Consider the following 18,110-nt stretch of genomic DNA (forward strand, 5'->3'; position numbering starts at 1 on the left):
GGAAGATACTTCATGTAACGAAAATGTGTCATTACTGTTGTTTGTTTGTTTGTGTTTTGTTTGTCATTGTTTTTGTTTTACTTTCCTGGCGAGTGTTTATTTTCGTGATTTGTTGTCTTGTTTTGTTTTGATGGAAGTGGGGTGCGAGTGTCAGATGTTCGAGTCTGTCATGGGAGAGGTGAGTTGGGACATGTACGGGCACTTTCGGCGAGTAATATGGTTCGACCTGTTTCGATTGTTAAGATTATAGTAATAATAGAATGTATATTAAATTTAACTTTGTCTATTTTATTGAATATGTATTATGTAACTTATGTATGGGTTGTTGAACGTCTACTGGATACTTCGGATCCTATTCATGTAGACGAATTGTTCTCGCAGTGGCTGACGTCGGCCGGCCAAAACAATGACTATATATATATATATATATATATATATATATATATATATAGATAGATAGATAGATAGATAGATAGATAGATAGATACAATTTCTTTGGGGGTGGATAACAAATTTATAACGTTTATATTAAATACTTTCGAACAAATAAAGACAAATCACTTTTATGGTGTACAAATGTCATTAAAATATAACCATAATGCTATAACTTCAAACTGAACCTTTCATTTTCTTGCGAGCAAATTAAACATCTTACGGGTTGTAAACTTTTAGCTAGTGAATCCATTTGGAAAACTATTGTTTAAAAGAGAACTCGGATGTGGTAACCGCAATTAAAGTATCTGAACGTTTTTCATCCTGCATAGTAGATAAAATCTTGAAATTCCGCACCAAAAATCATTTAACAGACAATCCACTCCAAGAGGAATTCGTAATCGGAATGCGCAGGTGTACCGGTGCTATCACAATCACTTGTTAATGGCTTATGAAAGGTAATAGTTGCCATTGAAAGTAAAGTTCGGTAATTTAAAACAAAACCGTTGGCCATGCTTTATCCTTCAATGAGATTAAGGATGTGGCACACTCTGTTTGAACTGAAGTCCCCTTTACTTGCAAGTCTGTAAGTACCTAAATTAGATACAGTTTTTTTAGTTATTGCATTCTAATAACAGCATATTCTGTGTAAACACAAAAGAATTAAATTCGTCCTCCGTTATATAAATATTTCTTTTCCTGCAAAGTTCACAAAGTCTGAATGCTCTATCAATTTTCCCTTCTTCCTGTTTTAATCATTCGTTTATGGCTTGAACTCCTTAGTTGCGCTAAATGTTTTCATAACTTAAAAGGTATATTACATGAGAGTTATTTCTCACATTGTAGTAGGGATTTATACTGACTACAGTAATAACGAATAAGTCATACGCTCTGACCAACTTTAAAATGCAGTGTTTGTAATCCTTTCTGTGAACTCCGAAATAAATACTTTTTCATCGCCAACATGTTTTCTATTTTCCATCGCCAGCATCTTATGTTATACAAACATATCCAAAGCCATATCGGTATAGCATATATTTAATCTTCGTAAGACATTTTGCTGCCAACTTCGTCTAACTTTTTCTATAACATATAAAGATAACATTGATGTGGATATATATAATCCGATAATCGCATAAATTTAATCCACTATTGTATTCATCTTACCATATATGAGGTAAAGAAAGGGAACCTACCGCATTCTCCTACAGACCCCCACTTGTTTGCAGTATTTAAAACCGAGAGGTATCTCTACCAAAATTGAAACTGCACTTCCTCAATATCCTCTATATCATTCGATTATTCAAGTCCCCAAATGTCAGCTCCATACTATCATAAAGGTTTAATCATTAAGTTAAATATTTTAAATATATCTCTGATATGAAATTGTCCTAGCTTTTTGGAAAATAAATATTCGTGTCAGAGTTTTTAGCTGGTGCAGGTAACATTTATATCTAAAAATGTGTATATTATGTACCGCCAAGAGATGAAAAAATGTTTTCGCTTATTTCTAGCAGTGACTTAGTGACGCTGTATAAATTATCACACTAACTGTACAGATCATTTGCTAGGAGAGAGGCTCTTATATCACCATCCGAATAAAATCATGTCAAAATATTACTTTTCGGAAATAAGTGTAGAAAAAAAAAAGCGTAGAAGTAAATCAAGAATTCATATTTCACGTGCGATGTTCCAACTGTGTAAATCATAAAATAGAATTTTGTATCATGGGCCAGAGGCCTATATTATTGAACCAAAGTAATTTGATTTGATTTGATCGGTAAGAACCTAGGCTCTTGTTGATCTTTGAACTTAATTTTCAATAAGGTATGGAAAAAAATTGTTTCTATGTGTATTAGAGCCCATATCGTCTGGCCTAGAAATCACACAACTCGAGAGTTTAAGTTTGATTTCGAGAAATTCTGTCAACCTTTAAGAGATGGCCTTACTTTCACAGAGTAACTATCTGATGGCTAAGAGTGGTATCTCAATGTTAAACTCATTCTCAGAGATTCATGATATCAAAATCTCGTTTCGAATGTCAACCCTATAGACATTTCAAGGATGCTCGTACCTAAGGATTACAGAATTGTAGAACTGTAGCAATTTTGCGTGGCCTTATTTGATATCCAGAGTGTCAATTTTACACTTGTTACTATCAGTGATTGCACCATTTACAAAAATCATTGGCTAAGTGCATTGTTCCAGTGGATTATGTTGTCCTATCCAAGCTATTTTAAAAGTAATTTCCGTTAAGTACTCGCTTGATTCTCAGTAGGAAACCATTATCTATGCATAACGTAATTGATAATTACAACTATATACGTACTATGATCCGACCATGTCCTGAGCAGAAAATATAAAAGAATAGATATAGTTTTAAAAAACCTTGTCTGCCGTTATTTATTGAAGCTAATTTTCTTTAATTGCTGTCTTAGATGTCATTATAATTGAATCTTGATTGTAGATTTAGTTACATATCTTTATCACAAATTTTATATATATATATATATATATATATATATATATATATATATATATATATATATATATATAAACATTTTTACATTTTAGCCAACTTCTCGAGAAAAAACTGGTAATATCCATATTTTTCAAGATAATAAAGATGGTGAAAGATAGTGGCATCAGCATTATTATTGATTTTATTATTATTATTATTATTATTCAATGTCGTCATATTATCAGCTTCAAATTTGTTGTTGCTGCTGAGGAGGAGATTGGGGTTCTATTAGTATATTTGAAGACATTATTATGTTTTAAATTTGAAATGTTGTAGAGACTCAATGCTGGATTCAATTCTTAAAGCCAAACTTCAACTTACAATAAAGAATGTACAGAGTGCATGTTACTAAATTATATTTTCTGAAGTGTGGCAAATTTTGTTCTTTCATATGATGGAATATGCGAAGTTTGTACGTCATGTATTAGGAGTATTCATACATTTCAAACATTTTCTCTCATTCCTGCAGGCATGTGTGGCACATGTTCACGTGAGAACTCCATTTGGAATAAACATACCGGAACACGAATTGTCCTGTTGAAACTTGACTTATCTTGCCTTTGGATTCCAAATGATGTTAGGCAGAACTGCTGCAGTTTTCCCTTATAATTGTCTTAACCAAATGAAATGTTATAGGAATAGAGAATAATAAGGAGTTATGTGCGGTAAGGAGACAGTTGAAAATTCCATGCACTTCAACAATAGACTCGTACAAGTGGTCCAGTATACTTGTCCCTCCCAGCAACTAGCGTGAAAGATATGTCTTGTCCCTCCCAGCAACTAGCGTGAAAGATATATGTCTTGTCCCGCCCAGTAACTAGCGTGAAAGATAACTGTCTTGTCCCGCCCAGCAACTAGCGTGAAAGATATCTGTCTTGTCCCTCCCAACAACTAGCGTGAAAGATATATGTCTTGTCCCTCCCAGCAACTAGCGTGAAAGATATCTGTCTTGTCCCTCCCAGCAACTAGCGTGAAAGATATCTGTCTTGTCCCTCCCAGCAACTAGCGTGAAAGATATCTGTCTTGTCCCTCCCAGCAACTAGCGTGAAAGATATCTGTCTTGTCTCTCCCAGCAACTAGCGTGAAAGATACATGTCTTGATTACCTCACTACAATATTTCGAGTATATATCAGACGTTTTCCAAAAGTCAAATATCTTTGACCTGACACCATTACATAGCATATCTTTAATGTGTTATTAATGTTCGACTTATCACGTGATTATATGTCAAAATATGGTTCTAGACCTGTCCAGTTTGTGATATATTATTGCAATTTGTGTACTTTCGCTTCATTATAATATTATGCTAACGCTTTTAAAAGAAAGACATTTATGCTAAAAAATTTGTAGGCTGGTCAGTAGGCGTGACTATCTTGGTTCTCGTAATCCGTCAATACTTCTTACACAAAAGTTAAGTATATTCATTTGGATAATGTATAGCATGGAGAAATTAGTATTGTAATTGTGCTGTTTTAGTCAGACATCAGGAATGTCTTTCTGAGGAAGAGAAATAGATACATGGGTCAGGCAGTTTAGTGCGCTATCAAGACAAGACGTTGTCTTCTTCTTCAATCTGTTCATACGTGTATGGGATTTTCAAAAAGAAGTGAGTGAAGTGGGTTGTGTATATGAAAAATGTGCATCTGCTGTGGTAAATGTCATACTTTGAATGTCCTTCGTGTGGTATCAGTCTAAAGATAAGTATTAAATGAAAAAGAAACAAAATCAACAAAAGCCATGGAGAATAGAATAATCACAGAATGTAAATTTAGCATTTTACTACTACTACTACGAATTATTGTGGGGATATATATATATATATATATATATATATATATATATATATATATATATATATATATTTCAAGTATCATTTGCATGTATACAAAAAATAAAAATGAAATACCGTGTAATACGTGTTAGCGTCATGATTAACTTTTACATTATTAACAACTTTAGCATGTGTTTTACAAAGGATAAATAAAAGTTAACAATTTCAATGCAAAAATAAAAAATAACTACAATTGTATATTCTTATAGGAGCTGTGGACAAATTAGTCTTTGCAAGTATTAGATTACAACAACAATGCATATGCAGTAGGAAGTAAATCCAGAATTTTATTTGTGAATCGTTCTATTTATATCTCAGAAAAATATAAAAAATAAAATAATTTATGTAAGAAGAAAAATGTGAAAACTATGAAGAATACATTTAACAAAATCACGTTCTACAAATTAAGCACTAAGTCTAATTTCAGCTACTCCAATAATAACGTGCTGTTGAGACAGAATTATTTTATAGAGTTTAATAACCGATTCGCCTACTCTGCTTACCAGCCAACTCTAACATATTTCAAGCCGCAACGGTCAAGCGGTCAGGAGTGAATAATTATGTTATTACCACTTCACTGAAAGCTTGTGATCAGACTTACAGTTGATTGATATTATGGAGTAAACACAAATTCAAATAGCGATGACGTTACCATTTTCGATCTATTTTCATCGAGATTTCATTATATGATTACAATATATATTCATATGTCGAGTAGTTGATTGTCGAAGGGAAAACATCTTTTTGATATTTAAAAATAAGCAATGACAATAAGTAGGCGTGGTTATATGACCACGAGTAGACGTGGTTATATGGCAATTAGAAGGCATGGTTATATGACCATGAGTAGGCGTGGTTATATAGCAATTAGTAAGCGTGGTTATATGACCATGAGTAAGCGTGGTTATATGACCATGAGTAGGCGTGGTTATATAGCAATTAGTAAGCGTGGTTATATGACCATGAGTAAGCGTGGTTATATGACCATGAGTAGGCGTGGTTATATAGCAATCAATAAGCGTGGTTATATGACCATGAGTAGGCGTGGTTATATGACAATTAATAGGCATACTTATCATTGCTCTGGAGATAAGTTAAAGGAAAAGAGATGGAAATTAGCACCGGACTGATTTCCCGCATAAGGTACATATTTTCATATTAGCAAATGCAGCCTAATATATTATAAATCTTGTTTACAATGTATGAGTACTTGACACTTGTACAATGTATGGAGTACTTGACACTTTTACAATGTATGGAATACTTGACACTTTTACAATGTATGGAGTACTTGACACTTTTACAATGTATGGAGTACTTGACACTTAAGCTGACAAACTCTTTATGCTTTATCTAAATCCAGGCAACTATCTGAACTTGTCCATAAGTGACATTGTTGATAATGGATGAGTAACTGTATATAAGATTTCTGCAAGATGAATTGTTTGTAAATTTCTTCGAATTTGATGATCTAGTCTTTGTGTGTTTGATTTTCGCAAAATACCCGACCGATATGATTGAGTGAGCTTCGCCGTTCTAAAGAATTAAGGTGGCTGTGAAATTTTATGCCACAATCTCATTCGATCGCAAAATTCGGCAAAATAAAGTAGTATATGCATAATCTTATATAAACATGCTTTGTCCTGATGAGTATCCTAATCAAGCAAATTAAGATCGTATCTCCTTCTAGATGTGTCACCTTTATATTTCATTTTATATATCATTTACAGAATTGTAACATATTCATCTTTCATATTTTATCTTCATGTTTAAAATTTAGGAAGGGTTTATCTTTCAACAGATTTTTGTGTAATTCTTCATATTTTTAAAGTATAAAGATTGAACTTGACATTTGGTTAGCACCATGTAGCCACTTTTGTGTTGGTGTGCCCTGCATGCATGCTTTATGGTAATGTCGAAACGTTTGTCAAATGCCCTCCAGAGTCAACTTTTATTCCATAGACATACACTGACGCATAAAAACATAAACAGAGACAATAAAACAACCAAAGCAGGTTTAGAGCATTTTTTTAGGGTTGGTTCTACTTTTTGAAGGATGGTTAATTTTACTAAAAAATTTAACCTCTCTCCTGTGTGTTTTTTCTTCATATAAACGTGAACTATCTTAACAGGAAAACGAGGTTTCGACCGAACTTCTTCTACCTCCTGAATTGATTTACATACCGATAGAATTTCAGATTATAGGTCACAATTGCTGGTCTCATTGAATCTACAATTTTTTTTTTAATATTAAAATAGTTACATATATCGAGCGATATTAAACAAAATGAAGAGTCAGCTATTACATTAGTGTTTTGAATTTATGCAACCTGTACTTATTATTTTTAAGCTATGACAAAATTGTTAAATTAGTATTTCAATTTTTACAGTATAACAGTCGTACTGCCACTCCGATCTGGTATTCAACATAACCAACACAGACATTAACGGATCCACCTATATGCGGTCCAGAAGTACTTACAGTACTTAATGCCGTGTCAAAGTAATCAGCGCCGCCTTATAAAGTCGTGCACGAATATACCGCCCATCGTTTTTAAAAGTTAATAATTTATAATGGGGTATATTTATGGAAGATCTGCTAAAAGCAAAGCCTCGGGTGACACTGATCTGTCAGCGTATGCGATACGAAATGAACTTGCTGATTGTATGACCTTCGTTCATCCGGATGGGGTTATCCTTCGAAAAATTATGATAGAAAAAAATAATTGACATAGTTGATCATATTAGGAGCGCAAGCTGCGTAACATACAAAAAGTTATTTCTTGATCATTTTAGAACACCGAAGACCAACTTCCCATGTTCAAACTACCCCAGTTCAACAGCGATAAAATGCAGGAGGGTCTCGATCACATAATCGACGAATATTTGAGAAAAAAGGGGCAAAAACAGAGGCCCTCCAATTCTCCGACATAATAACTATCCAACGAATTGTGTTCGTCGTGTGTCGCCGAGCATAGTTAATATCACGTCGACGATTTCTGTAAATCTAGTCTGTGACGCAGTCGACGGTAGCTATGCCGCGTTTGGACAAGCATCCCACGGGCAAGCACAGCAGGGTTATGTTCTTCTTTACAGCTTTTCTCCGGAGGTCACGCCGGGTCATTTGATTGTGTCGGTGCCCGTTAGTCATGTTCGTTTACGATGTCATAATCCGTCACTGTCACGAATACGTTTTCGTCTAACCGACCAAGACTGTAATTTATCGGACACGCTTGGTGAAGAATTAACTGTTAGTTTGTATGTAAGTGTTAAACCATGAACAGCTAAAGTCACAACAAAAAAATAGCGCATTCTACCAAAAATAAAAAATAGCATACCATTTTTTTGTCGTTAATTTTTTCTTTGGTAGTGATGACATTACTATTCCGCCTTGATGGATTCAGAATCCTTAGTAGACTCCAACACAAGGTTTTTTTTTTAGCTGTCTCGCACGCGCACTTACAGCCGCTCGAGATTCATATTGTCGAGACACCTCTGATCGTAATTTCTCAATGACGCTTGCCAGTGGAATAATTTTAGCTATCTCATGTTGTTCGTATAAATCCGCCAATGACAGTTCCATTTCGCGTTGGAGTAATTTGATAAATCTGTACACAACGGCTAGTGTATATCTGCTCCCTTCGCATCGCTGTTGAATCATCTCAAAATCATAGTTGATTTTTTCAACATCAAGTTGAACCGCTAGACTATCTTGCTGTAATTGTTCGATCTCCGAAATAATCTTGCTAATATTTTCTTGGTTCATTATAGAGTAAGTGAATTTCTTTAATAAAAGACTTTATCAAGACCAATTCGATAACATGTTGCTGGATCGTGTAAACTTATTGTGATGAATCCATGTGAGGCTTCTGAGTATGTGCAAAGAAGTTTTTAAACTTATTTATGTCCATGCCACAGGAACACCAAGTCTGATGAATATTTCGCAGCGTATGTGTGTCAACACCGTTAAAAATAACCAAAAAATTGCAGTTATCTCTGATCACTTTGGGAATCTGAGCATACCTCTGTGTAACTTAAATGACATCTATGTTTTCATGCCTGCCTCGTGAAAATATTCCGGCTGGATTTGTTTGTTTGTCAAGCATGACATCATCGTAAACTACTAGATTGATCATGTCCCCGTTAAGGTCATGGTTTATCATCTACGGATGGTACCACTAAACAAAGTTTGTTCCATTTGAGCCACCTCATTGTTAGGTTGATCAACAACTGAGTTTTACCCGATCCAGTTATAACAGCTCGAATGGAATTTGGTAAGACTCGCGTGTCGCTGAAAAGTCAATCACGTTCACATTATACAAATATAGTGCTATTTATAGCCATGTTTTTTTATTGCGTTCAATGCAAGACGATCACGGATACAATTTGGTTAAGTGCAACCATGTTGAAGAAAATTAGACGCTTTGGCGCACACAGGTAAGTGTGTGAGATGCGGTATAAAAAAAAAAGTTTGTGAAAGTCTACATGATGACGTCGGATCGCACTGCGATCAATGGCGATGATATTGCTGCGACACTCTGGAAATTACCAGGAATGCCATGAGCGAAGTACCCAGGGGAAAAACATCTACCGGGATATAATTATAATCCAGGAACCATACTTGATGAAACAAAATGAACCACAACCAAGTGAATTTCTGGTAAATGCGGTTGGCCAAGAGTGCCATACTCATGACGTCGCGTACAAAAGCAAAGAGCTTCACCAATGACATATCGCGGACGTCAAGTTGATTCACACGCTTAAGTCTAAAAAGAATAAAAACATACGAGAATCATTCGCCAACTGGTTGATAAGATCGGCGATGAGTGGTAAACTAGCGGTCTGAGCGGGCAATTAATTATCCAATAATTGCATATAGAGTCGATTTATTATAGTCCAAGAGGATATTGGAGAGGTAGCAATGTCGCCGATGCAGCAGGTGTCACACGTGCTGTTGCCGCAGATTTGTTGTCACAACAAGCAATATGGCAAATTTATCTGCCACGTCCCAAAATGAACCAGCATGGATGTTTTAGTGTCAGCACTCCCAAGGAAGTTAATCAGGCAGATATCTTGTTTTTACCACATGACGTCATTGGCACATCACGTGAACGGCGTACATACAAATACGCGTTGACGGTCGTCGACGTTGCAAGCAGATACAAAGAAGCGGAGCCACTATCGACTAAAACAGCAACTGAAGTCGCCAAGTTTGAACAAGTTTACACTGGCCACAATTGTTATGGGTTGGTCCTGGCAAAGAAGTTCTCGGTGCAGTACCAACACTGATGCAACAACAAAACTTTAAAATCAGACGCGAACACACCGCGTTACATAGTGATCAGCCAATCGTTGAACGATTTAATCGAACACTTGCTGAGCGATTATTTGGACATAAATACGCGCAGGAATTACTGAACAAGAACAGATCTCGTTCGTGGGTTGCGAGACTACCTCATGTGGTGGCCGCGTTAAACAATGAAGTCACTAGTGAAATTAACATGAAACCCATAGAGGCAATTGCGAAGGAGAAAAACACATACCACGACGAAAAATACCAGGAAATCAATTACAACAACCAGTTCTGGGCAGTAACGTAACAGTCAGGTATTTGTATGAACCCGATGAACTTGAAGGTGGTGCAGCAAGAGCAACAGATCCAGTCGGGAGTGTAACCACACGTAAAATTTCCAGCGTGGTAAGATCTACTTGTCAGCCTCAAATTTACAGACTAGATTCAATAGCTCCTCAAGGCGGATTTGTCCGTGAACAGTAACAGGTAATTCCTGAAAACACCCAGTTATCACCCTTTTGGATTCGAGCTTGAAAAGGACAATAGCGCGGAGGAGCTAGCTCGAGAGAGCTTGCTCCCCTACACCTGTTACATTCAAGACATTTGACATTTTCGCGTGTGTGACCGAGACTACTATCGATTCTGACCACCGTAAATTGTCGTACGTCGTTAGGAAAATATTGTCACAACATTATTGTGTTACAGCAGGTGCAGTGATTATTTAGTCTTTGTTTCAGCGCCATGATAAATTCAACCTCGAAATCAAACTGACCCTGTTGCTTTGCCATCTCACGCATAACCAGCTAATTTTTTCTACACCGCGTTGGTTGTTGGTGTAGTTGATACAACAGGTCTTGTTGGCAACTCCATAACGTAGACAATTATACTAAGCTGATATATTTTTGTGACTCGCGACACAGCCAGATAAACTGAATTTGACCATTTGATGCGATCGTCGACAATCCAGATATTGGTATCTGAGATTGTTAGCCCCTACGAAGAATGAATTGTTATCGCATAACCTAGAGTCCAGCACGATATATTTAGTGACAGCACCTGCTGTACAGAATCTACTGGAACCTCAACGATATCATTAAGAACCAGTTTTTGTTGTGTATCCGTTCCAGGAATGTCCACGTGTGTATTTTGTCGACGGATATCTGCAGGGCGATAACATAGTCGAACTGGTAGATTTTGAAATTTTTCTTTGTAAATCTCAAATAATCTACGTTGAAATGTATCACGGACGTTTTCTCGTGATGCAACTATCAGATCATAAGATCGCCATGAGTTTCAGAATTCAGACACAGGTGTCCCTTGAAATACGGTACGCATTATTTCACACTGAATCTTGTCCGGTTGTAATCTGATTAGCGATTACAACTGTCATAATGTTTCATCGCGTGATTGATGGTCATACAATATTTCTTTGTTGTGCCTAACGTAATATTTTAGCCAATCATACGGTGATTCTCCTCTAAACGGAGACGGTTGTCCATCATCACCGCACATGGTAATTGCAGTGTTTTTCGTCGACACCCAGTCGAGAAACATTTCTAAAGTATCTCTGGACACGATGCATATTTCGTCCCAGATAATGATTTTTGGAATATATTTTTCACCCATTCGCTCGGCGGTCCACACTTCACCACGCCATCGACAAAAACTCCACGCTGTTTCATCACTATGGCAAAACGGTGAGTTGGCGTCAACACAATCATGTCAGAGTTTTTAAATAATTATATCGCACGTGTTGTTTTCTCAGAGCCACAAGGACCATTAAGATAGACCGTGCCATGTCTCGTGATTGCATCATTCACTGACAGAGACGATGGTGGTTCTGATAATTTATCGTTTCGGTAATAAGTGCCGACTGGTTTAACATCATCACTTGCGTCGATAAATGGTTTCACAAGATCCATTTTCGATCGAGTTATATAAAATAAATCCGTTGCTACTCTAACACCATCCGCTGTAAAAGAACCGTTTGATTATCGAAAACAGGTTTATTGACAAGTATGCGAGCATCGAAGATCTCAAATGAGTAAACTGTGGCGAATCAACGTCGTAGTAGTTGACTATCGTGCCAATATTTATTCAGTCTCGCGTGATTGCACTTTGCCTGTATGATGTTATTGCAGAGGATACAATCAGCGACGTTAAAATAAAACTATGTAACAAATACCGTAATAGCACTATTGGAGCCCGACCACGTTGATTATTTGCACAACAATCGTTTAGATTAATTCTGGTATCCGGTTCATTAAAATGACAACCGGATGAATACTAGCTGAGAACTCGAATGATTCAATCTCGGCAAATCCAGTCAGATCGTAGTCGACAGGCTGTGAATCGTTTATTGCTACTTTGGTCATTTCGTGTGTTGGATGACCGAATCGTTCAAACTACGTTTGACATTCGCCGTATCCAAGAAAACTAGCCGGATAAAATGCCACATTGTCAACTGAGATCATATAGACGAAATTATATTTTGTGTTCCAGAGACCACCATGTCCAAACTCGACACAAGATCGTGATATATCGTAGAGATATTCTTTTGGAGTTGGACGCCATGAATTTTTTTTGTGCTATATGAGCCACATCAGACGACTTAGTAAGACAGTTATTGAGTAATTCATCACTGTCGCCGTCATATTTTACCGCAGTCTGTTTCATCGCACGTCGGAGAGACTCCTTCTGATAAAGTATACCAGACGGTAGCACAAACTGAACAAATGTTGATTCATCTGTGGCAGATAAATCTGCGTCATCACCGTGAAATAGCCAGACGGATACAGGGTCACGCACACGCAGGCCTAATGATGTGTTGTGGTTCAATCTCGGCTAACCTCTCAATTTCCCTCTTGGTTCATAACTCGTTTATCTAATTTAGTAAATTATTTGCGTAATTTTTGACCTTGGGAAAGCTGGTTTTATCCCGGTAAGACTAAAATACTGTTCTCGCAGCTGCTTTGCGACAGTAGAATTAGTCATTATTATTTACAAGAAAAGTGATTTTTTCAATTGAGCTTTCTCCAATAATATAATATGAGAAGATGGCTCATGATCGGATCAGTCACACCTTGTGAAACAAACTGTCGTGGTGAGTAGTGTGGTTACCACACATGGCCAGTGTTCGCCGTGGCAGTACTGGACCAGAATCACGTCTGAAATGTGGTGCTGGGGAGAACATGATTATGTGTTTCTTGTGGTGACGAAAATATCGTGCGCTTAAACGATATTACGAGAAACGGTACGTTCTGATGACAGCAGAATAAAAGACGCAGAGGATTATCTCGAGAGATATTCCTCTGCTGACAAATAATGTTATATTAGAAGAAGACAAATTTATATATGGAGCAAAATGAAAAAGAGATTGATTTCGATGAATTTAGATGTCATCCAATATTTACTAACTACGAGGCCAATCGAGCCGCTGTTATTATGCATTGTCGACTAAAAGAAAACTCTCGGTAATTTCAACAAGATTAGGTACCTCATTGCTTCAATTCCAGAAAATAAAAAGAAAATAAAAAAGATCTTTTGCACAGATTTTTATGAGTGTTTTAACGGCGTTATCAACGATGGGCTAGTTATTGATCACGTGAACTCAAATAGAAGAGATAATGATTTGGAAAATTTACATGCCATCACACAAATGGAGAATACAATACGTGCTAAACTTAACAGAAGCAAAAGAACCACACTAAAACCTTTTAGATCAATAAACCTTGCCACATGAGAAACAAACATTTTTAAGTCGACTTATGCGGCTGGAAAATATTTTGACATTTATTCAGGAGCACTATACTATGCTGCAAACTGCATAATAAATTCAGCCATGTCAAAGAGATTTAACCAAACAATAAAATCTGTGTATATATATATATATATATATATATATATATATATATATATATATATATATATATATATATATATATATCATACAATAAATAATTTACTATAAAGTTCATACTAGTCAGTGGTTCAGTATAACGTAATTTTTTTATTACAGTGAATTGCATGGAATCCAATTCGACTCACAGTTTAGACATACACAGGTCACATTTCAAGCGCTGCTAATAATAAACATTGTGACGCATTTACCTGCTAATAATACTAATCAATACCTATATACATAACAGAACAGGCATGATTTAAAATACTCAGATACTTTAAAAGATTTCCTGTCTGTTGATACCGATAAAATTATCTGTGTATACCGATACAATTATTTGTGATCACCGCTAGTATCGTTGTTGTAATTTATTTCAGTTGTGTATTCGCCACCGTAACACGTTCAACAGACTACAGACTACCTGTTAAGCGGATGATGTACACAATTTCAAGTGCTCGTAAACTGATAGACCGCTTGTATAAAAATCGCTCAGTAATTTTCCATTGAGGTTAGAATGGACCAGAATGTGCGAAAATCACGCAGTATGCACGTGAGGTCAGCATGGATAGTCACCAGTGCCAGCAATTTTTTATTGAGGTGAGCATGGATAGTAACCAGTGCCAATAATTTTCCACTGAGGTCAGAATGGACCAGAGTGGGAGAAAATCACGCTGTATACACGTGAAAGTAATTTTCCATTGAGGTCAGCATGGACAGTGTCCAATGCCAGTAATTTTCCATTGAGGTCTGCATTGATAGTAACCAGTTCTCCAACCAGGCTTACATTAAAGGACTAGGATTGTCTTTTGGTAACTAGTATTTTCAAAGGTAGAAATTGCCTTTTTAGCTCTCGTTTTGCAAAATGGGGCCTTGATGAGGGGATAATGTCGATGCCCCTTTTTTGGTCGACCATCTTCTGCTGATCATGGTAGGGTTATTGTGTCTTATTCATTTCCAAGTTGGACCATGTGTGTGTTGTGCTGGAATTTGTCATGAATAGTTTAGGAAATGAATTATCTTACCTTTCTGAAATTGGGAATATCATAGCCAGAAATATGATGGTAGTCTATAAATTTGTTGACTTCAACCATCTGGTGGAGTTTTGTTACCGAAACAGCGGAGACTGATGGTAGTGATGGAATCAAGGTTCCTAGCCGAAGAATCACATTTCTATGTCGGACTTTTGTTTAACAGCAAGTTAGAACTAATGTTATTGTTCAGTGTTGTAAGTTCTTTGCTATGTAGAACTTGTTATTATACTTCAATGTGCAAAATTGTTTACATTTGGTTGGGACTATTTCAAACCGTATTACTCATTTCCGCATCAGGACGTTGCACTCTCGCTCGATTCGCATCTCACCTTTATTATTTGTAAAAATCCTTTTTAAGTCCTGAACTCTTGATTTATATATATATATATATATATATATATATATATATATATATATATATATATATATATATATATATATCACACGTGGTGTTACAGTATGTATGTATGTATGCATGTATGTATGTATGTATCTAGAGCCTTATTGCATCTCAGCACAATAGCGGTTATAAAGTGCCAACTGAGAGTATATGTTCGAAAGATCTAAATATGAATTGCAGAAGAATTTAAGGAAGATAAACTCTTCGAAACAAATATAATAATGAAGTACATCAGGATAAAACTTAAAATGTACAAGTGTTAACATTCTGTAAAATCATAAAAAATAAAAATAAAGGTAATACCTGTGAAATCCTTGCTATATATACTATTCACTATATAATTCAATTCAACCGTATTCCCTCAAGAAATCCAAGATTTTCTCGTCATCATACAGTTTCTTCCTGCAGCTGCCATCAAATGCTAATGTTTTACAGGGTGGAAGTCGAAGTACTCGAAAGAATGTGTTTCACACTCAGTGGTCACTGTCAGTGTATGTACTTGGGTTGAGGTTCATCCATCAAGAGGTATGCACGAGTCAGGTGTGTGTGTGTCCGATTATCGATGATCGTAACTTTGTTTGTGGAGATTTCATTTAACGATGTTTGCCAAGTATCAGGAACATGCTGATCTATACAATATTTTGAAGTCAGTTTATGAAATCTTCCATTCGGAATTGAGAGGTTTAAATGTATATCAAAGCTATGAATATGGCTGTAATTGCTGCAGAAAACATTGCGGCTTTATCCGGTAATTTGATTGAGATGGTGCCATGGGGTGCTGCAATGGCAGCTCCATCTTTGTCATTATATTTACCCTGAGAAAGGAGAGGATTTGTTGATGACTTTTTAATTATGGTAGTGATGGTTGGGGTTTACAACCAAGTGGGTGAATTCGGAACACAGCATTTTACAGCGTTTCAACAATTATTTTTCCTGTCTCTGTGTGAGCCAAATTTCATTGACTCTGACGAGTCTCATCATCCGAGTCACTGGTTGAATTATTCCCGATCCCTTTAAGACCAGGTCTCCCATGAATGTTTACTATTCCCATAACTTTCTTATCATTACTTCGTCATCTGTGCTGCTCACCACCTTAGTGTCCTACCAGGAGACAAAGACTTACGCTAAATTTTTGTTGTTTTTTTTTTTTTTTCTGCAAAGGCTGCACAGGGTGATATACTCGAGCAAAGAAGAAACTTTGTTCAATTGTCCCTTGCCACCGCCCTCAAAGGCAACGTTCTTTATAAGGTCTGAAGAACAGCACTTTGTTGTTTAATCACCAAGGTTACTCTTAAAACATGTACACAAATGAGTTAAACTGAAGTCTTTTTAACACAGCGTCAGAAGCTTGACGTGACAAGCCGATTGATTAGACCTGGTGCTTCTGACCACCCGTCCAACTGAAGTTGAAGACAAATTAGTGTGTTACATCGGCCCCTCCTTCCCTCAAATATCTGGGAACCTCTCCAAGAAAGATACGGAACGCAACCCACGGCAAACGTGTCCCTTCCACTCTGTCGCCTCTTAGGATATGAAGTGATTACGCATTGTGCCTATTTCCTCAACCCCGAACTCGCAAGGTGAAATATTTATAAAAATGGTAATGGTATAAATAAAGGATGAACAATAAGACACCTATGTGAGATTGGGGATTTTCTATCGGTAGATTTTCGGAAAGTATTTCAGTATCTTTAGACCGTGAAACGACCACGAGTCGTTTGATTTTTATGCCCAGTCTATCTATATTACCAACGCAACATTCGTCTCATATTGAAATTTAAGTACATTCGCCTAAATGCATCTTTTTGTTAATCAGAGTTGGATTAAGGAACACTGAGTGGTGACCGGTGTGAGCTCCGTAGTCTTTCTGTTCTTTATAGTTTCCTTTGTTTGTTCCCTCATAGGAAGAAGGAAACGTCGTGTGTGTGTGTGTGTGTGTGTGTGTGTGTGTGTAGACGTGCGTACGTAGTGGTCCTATATCATTGAAATAGTATGTGGACCTTGTTCACATTTAGAATATGTATATCATAATATGACAAGAACTGTACCTAAATGCTTGCCTTAATATCGGCTTGAATTATTTTGAAGTTCGAAAAATCGCATATACCCTAACAGCAATCACTGAAATAGGTTGTCTCATGAATACATCCAATTGTTGAACTCATTCGTTTTCAAACAATAATTTATTGCAGGGTCATCATAATTATCATCGCTAGTGTTGTCATTTATGCTTATTATTATTAATATTATTATTATTATTATTATTATTATTAAATGAAAGAATCCCTACAGGAGCCAAGCCCTGACTATGGTCTTGCCACTAATGTCATGCATGAGGTGAAGTCTTCATCTCAAGACGATGTATTCAGATTTCTAAAACAGTTTTCCTTTTCTTGTCCGTAACCCGATTTACATGTCTGTGTAAATCTATCTATCTATCTATCTATGAACAGTGGAACCTGTCTAAAAAACTACATAACGGGACCAGTCTCTTTGACTTTTAATATAATGATTATTTCAATTGACACAAGCTTTTAAACGAGTTTCTACTGTGAACGTATTGGTCTAGATGAAAAGTTTGGTTTGTAAATTTTCTTAAAATTTAAAATCGAATATAATCTGAGTGTTGTAAAACTGGGAACTTTGGTGTCTGAATTTCAACACAAATTTCTTTATCTTAAGACCCAAACTTCTTTACAC

The 18,110-nt window shown here is 36.3% G+C and overlaps 1 protein-coding gene across 1 annotated transcript in view; it reads left to right on the plus strand.

The window, feature by feature from the left end:
* LOC149806179 (uncharacterized) overlaps nucleotides 1-403 on the plus strand; it is a 62,895-nt gene extending 62,492 nt beyond the window's left edge. The window contains exon 10 of the mRNA XM_089951093.1: nucleotides 1-403. This exon is cut by the window's left edge and continues 235 nt beyond it. The gene's annotated coding sequence lies outside the window, so the exon portion shown is untranslated.
* Nucleotides 404-18,110: the final 17,707 nt, after the last annotated feature.

The sequence above is a fragment of the Sinohyriopsis cumingii genome, chromosome 2 (genome assembly GCF_028554795.1).
Source record: "Sinohyriopsis cumingii isolate HCF-2022 chromosome 2, ASM2855479v2, whole genome shotgun sequence".
NCBI lineage: Eukaryota > Metazoa > Mollusca > Bivalvia > Unionida > Unionidae > Sinohyriopsis > Sinohyriopsis cumingii.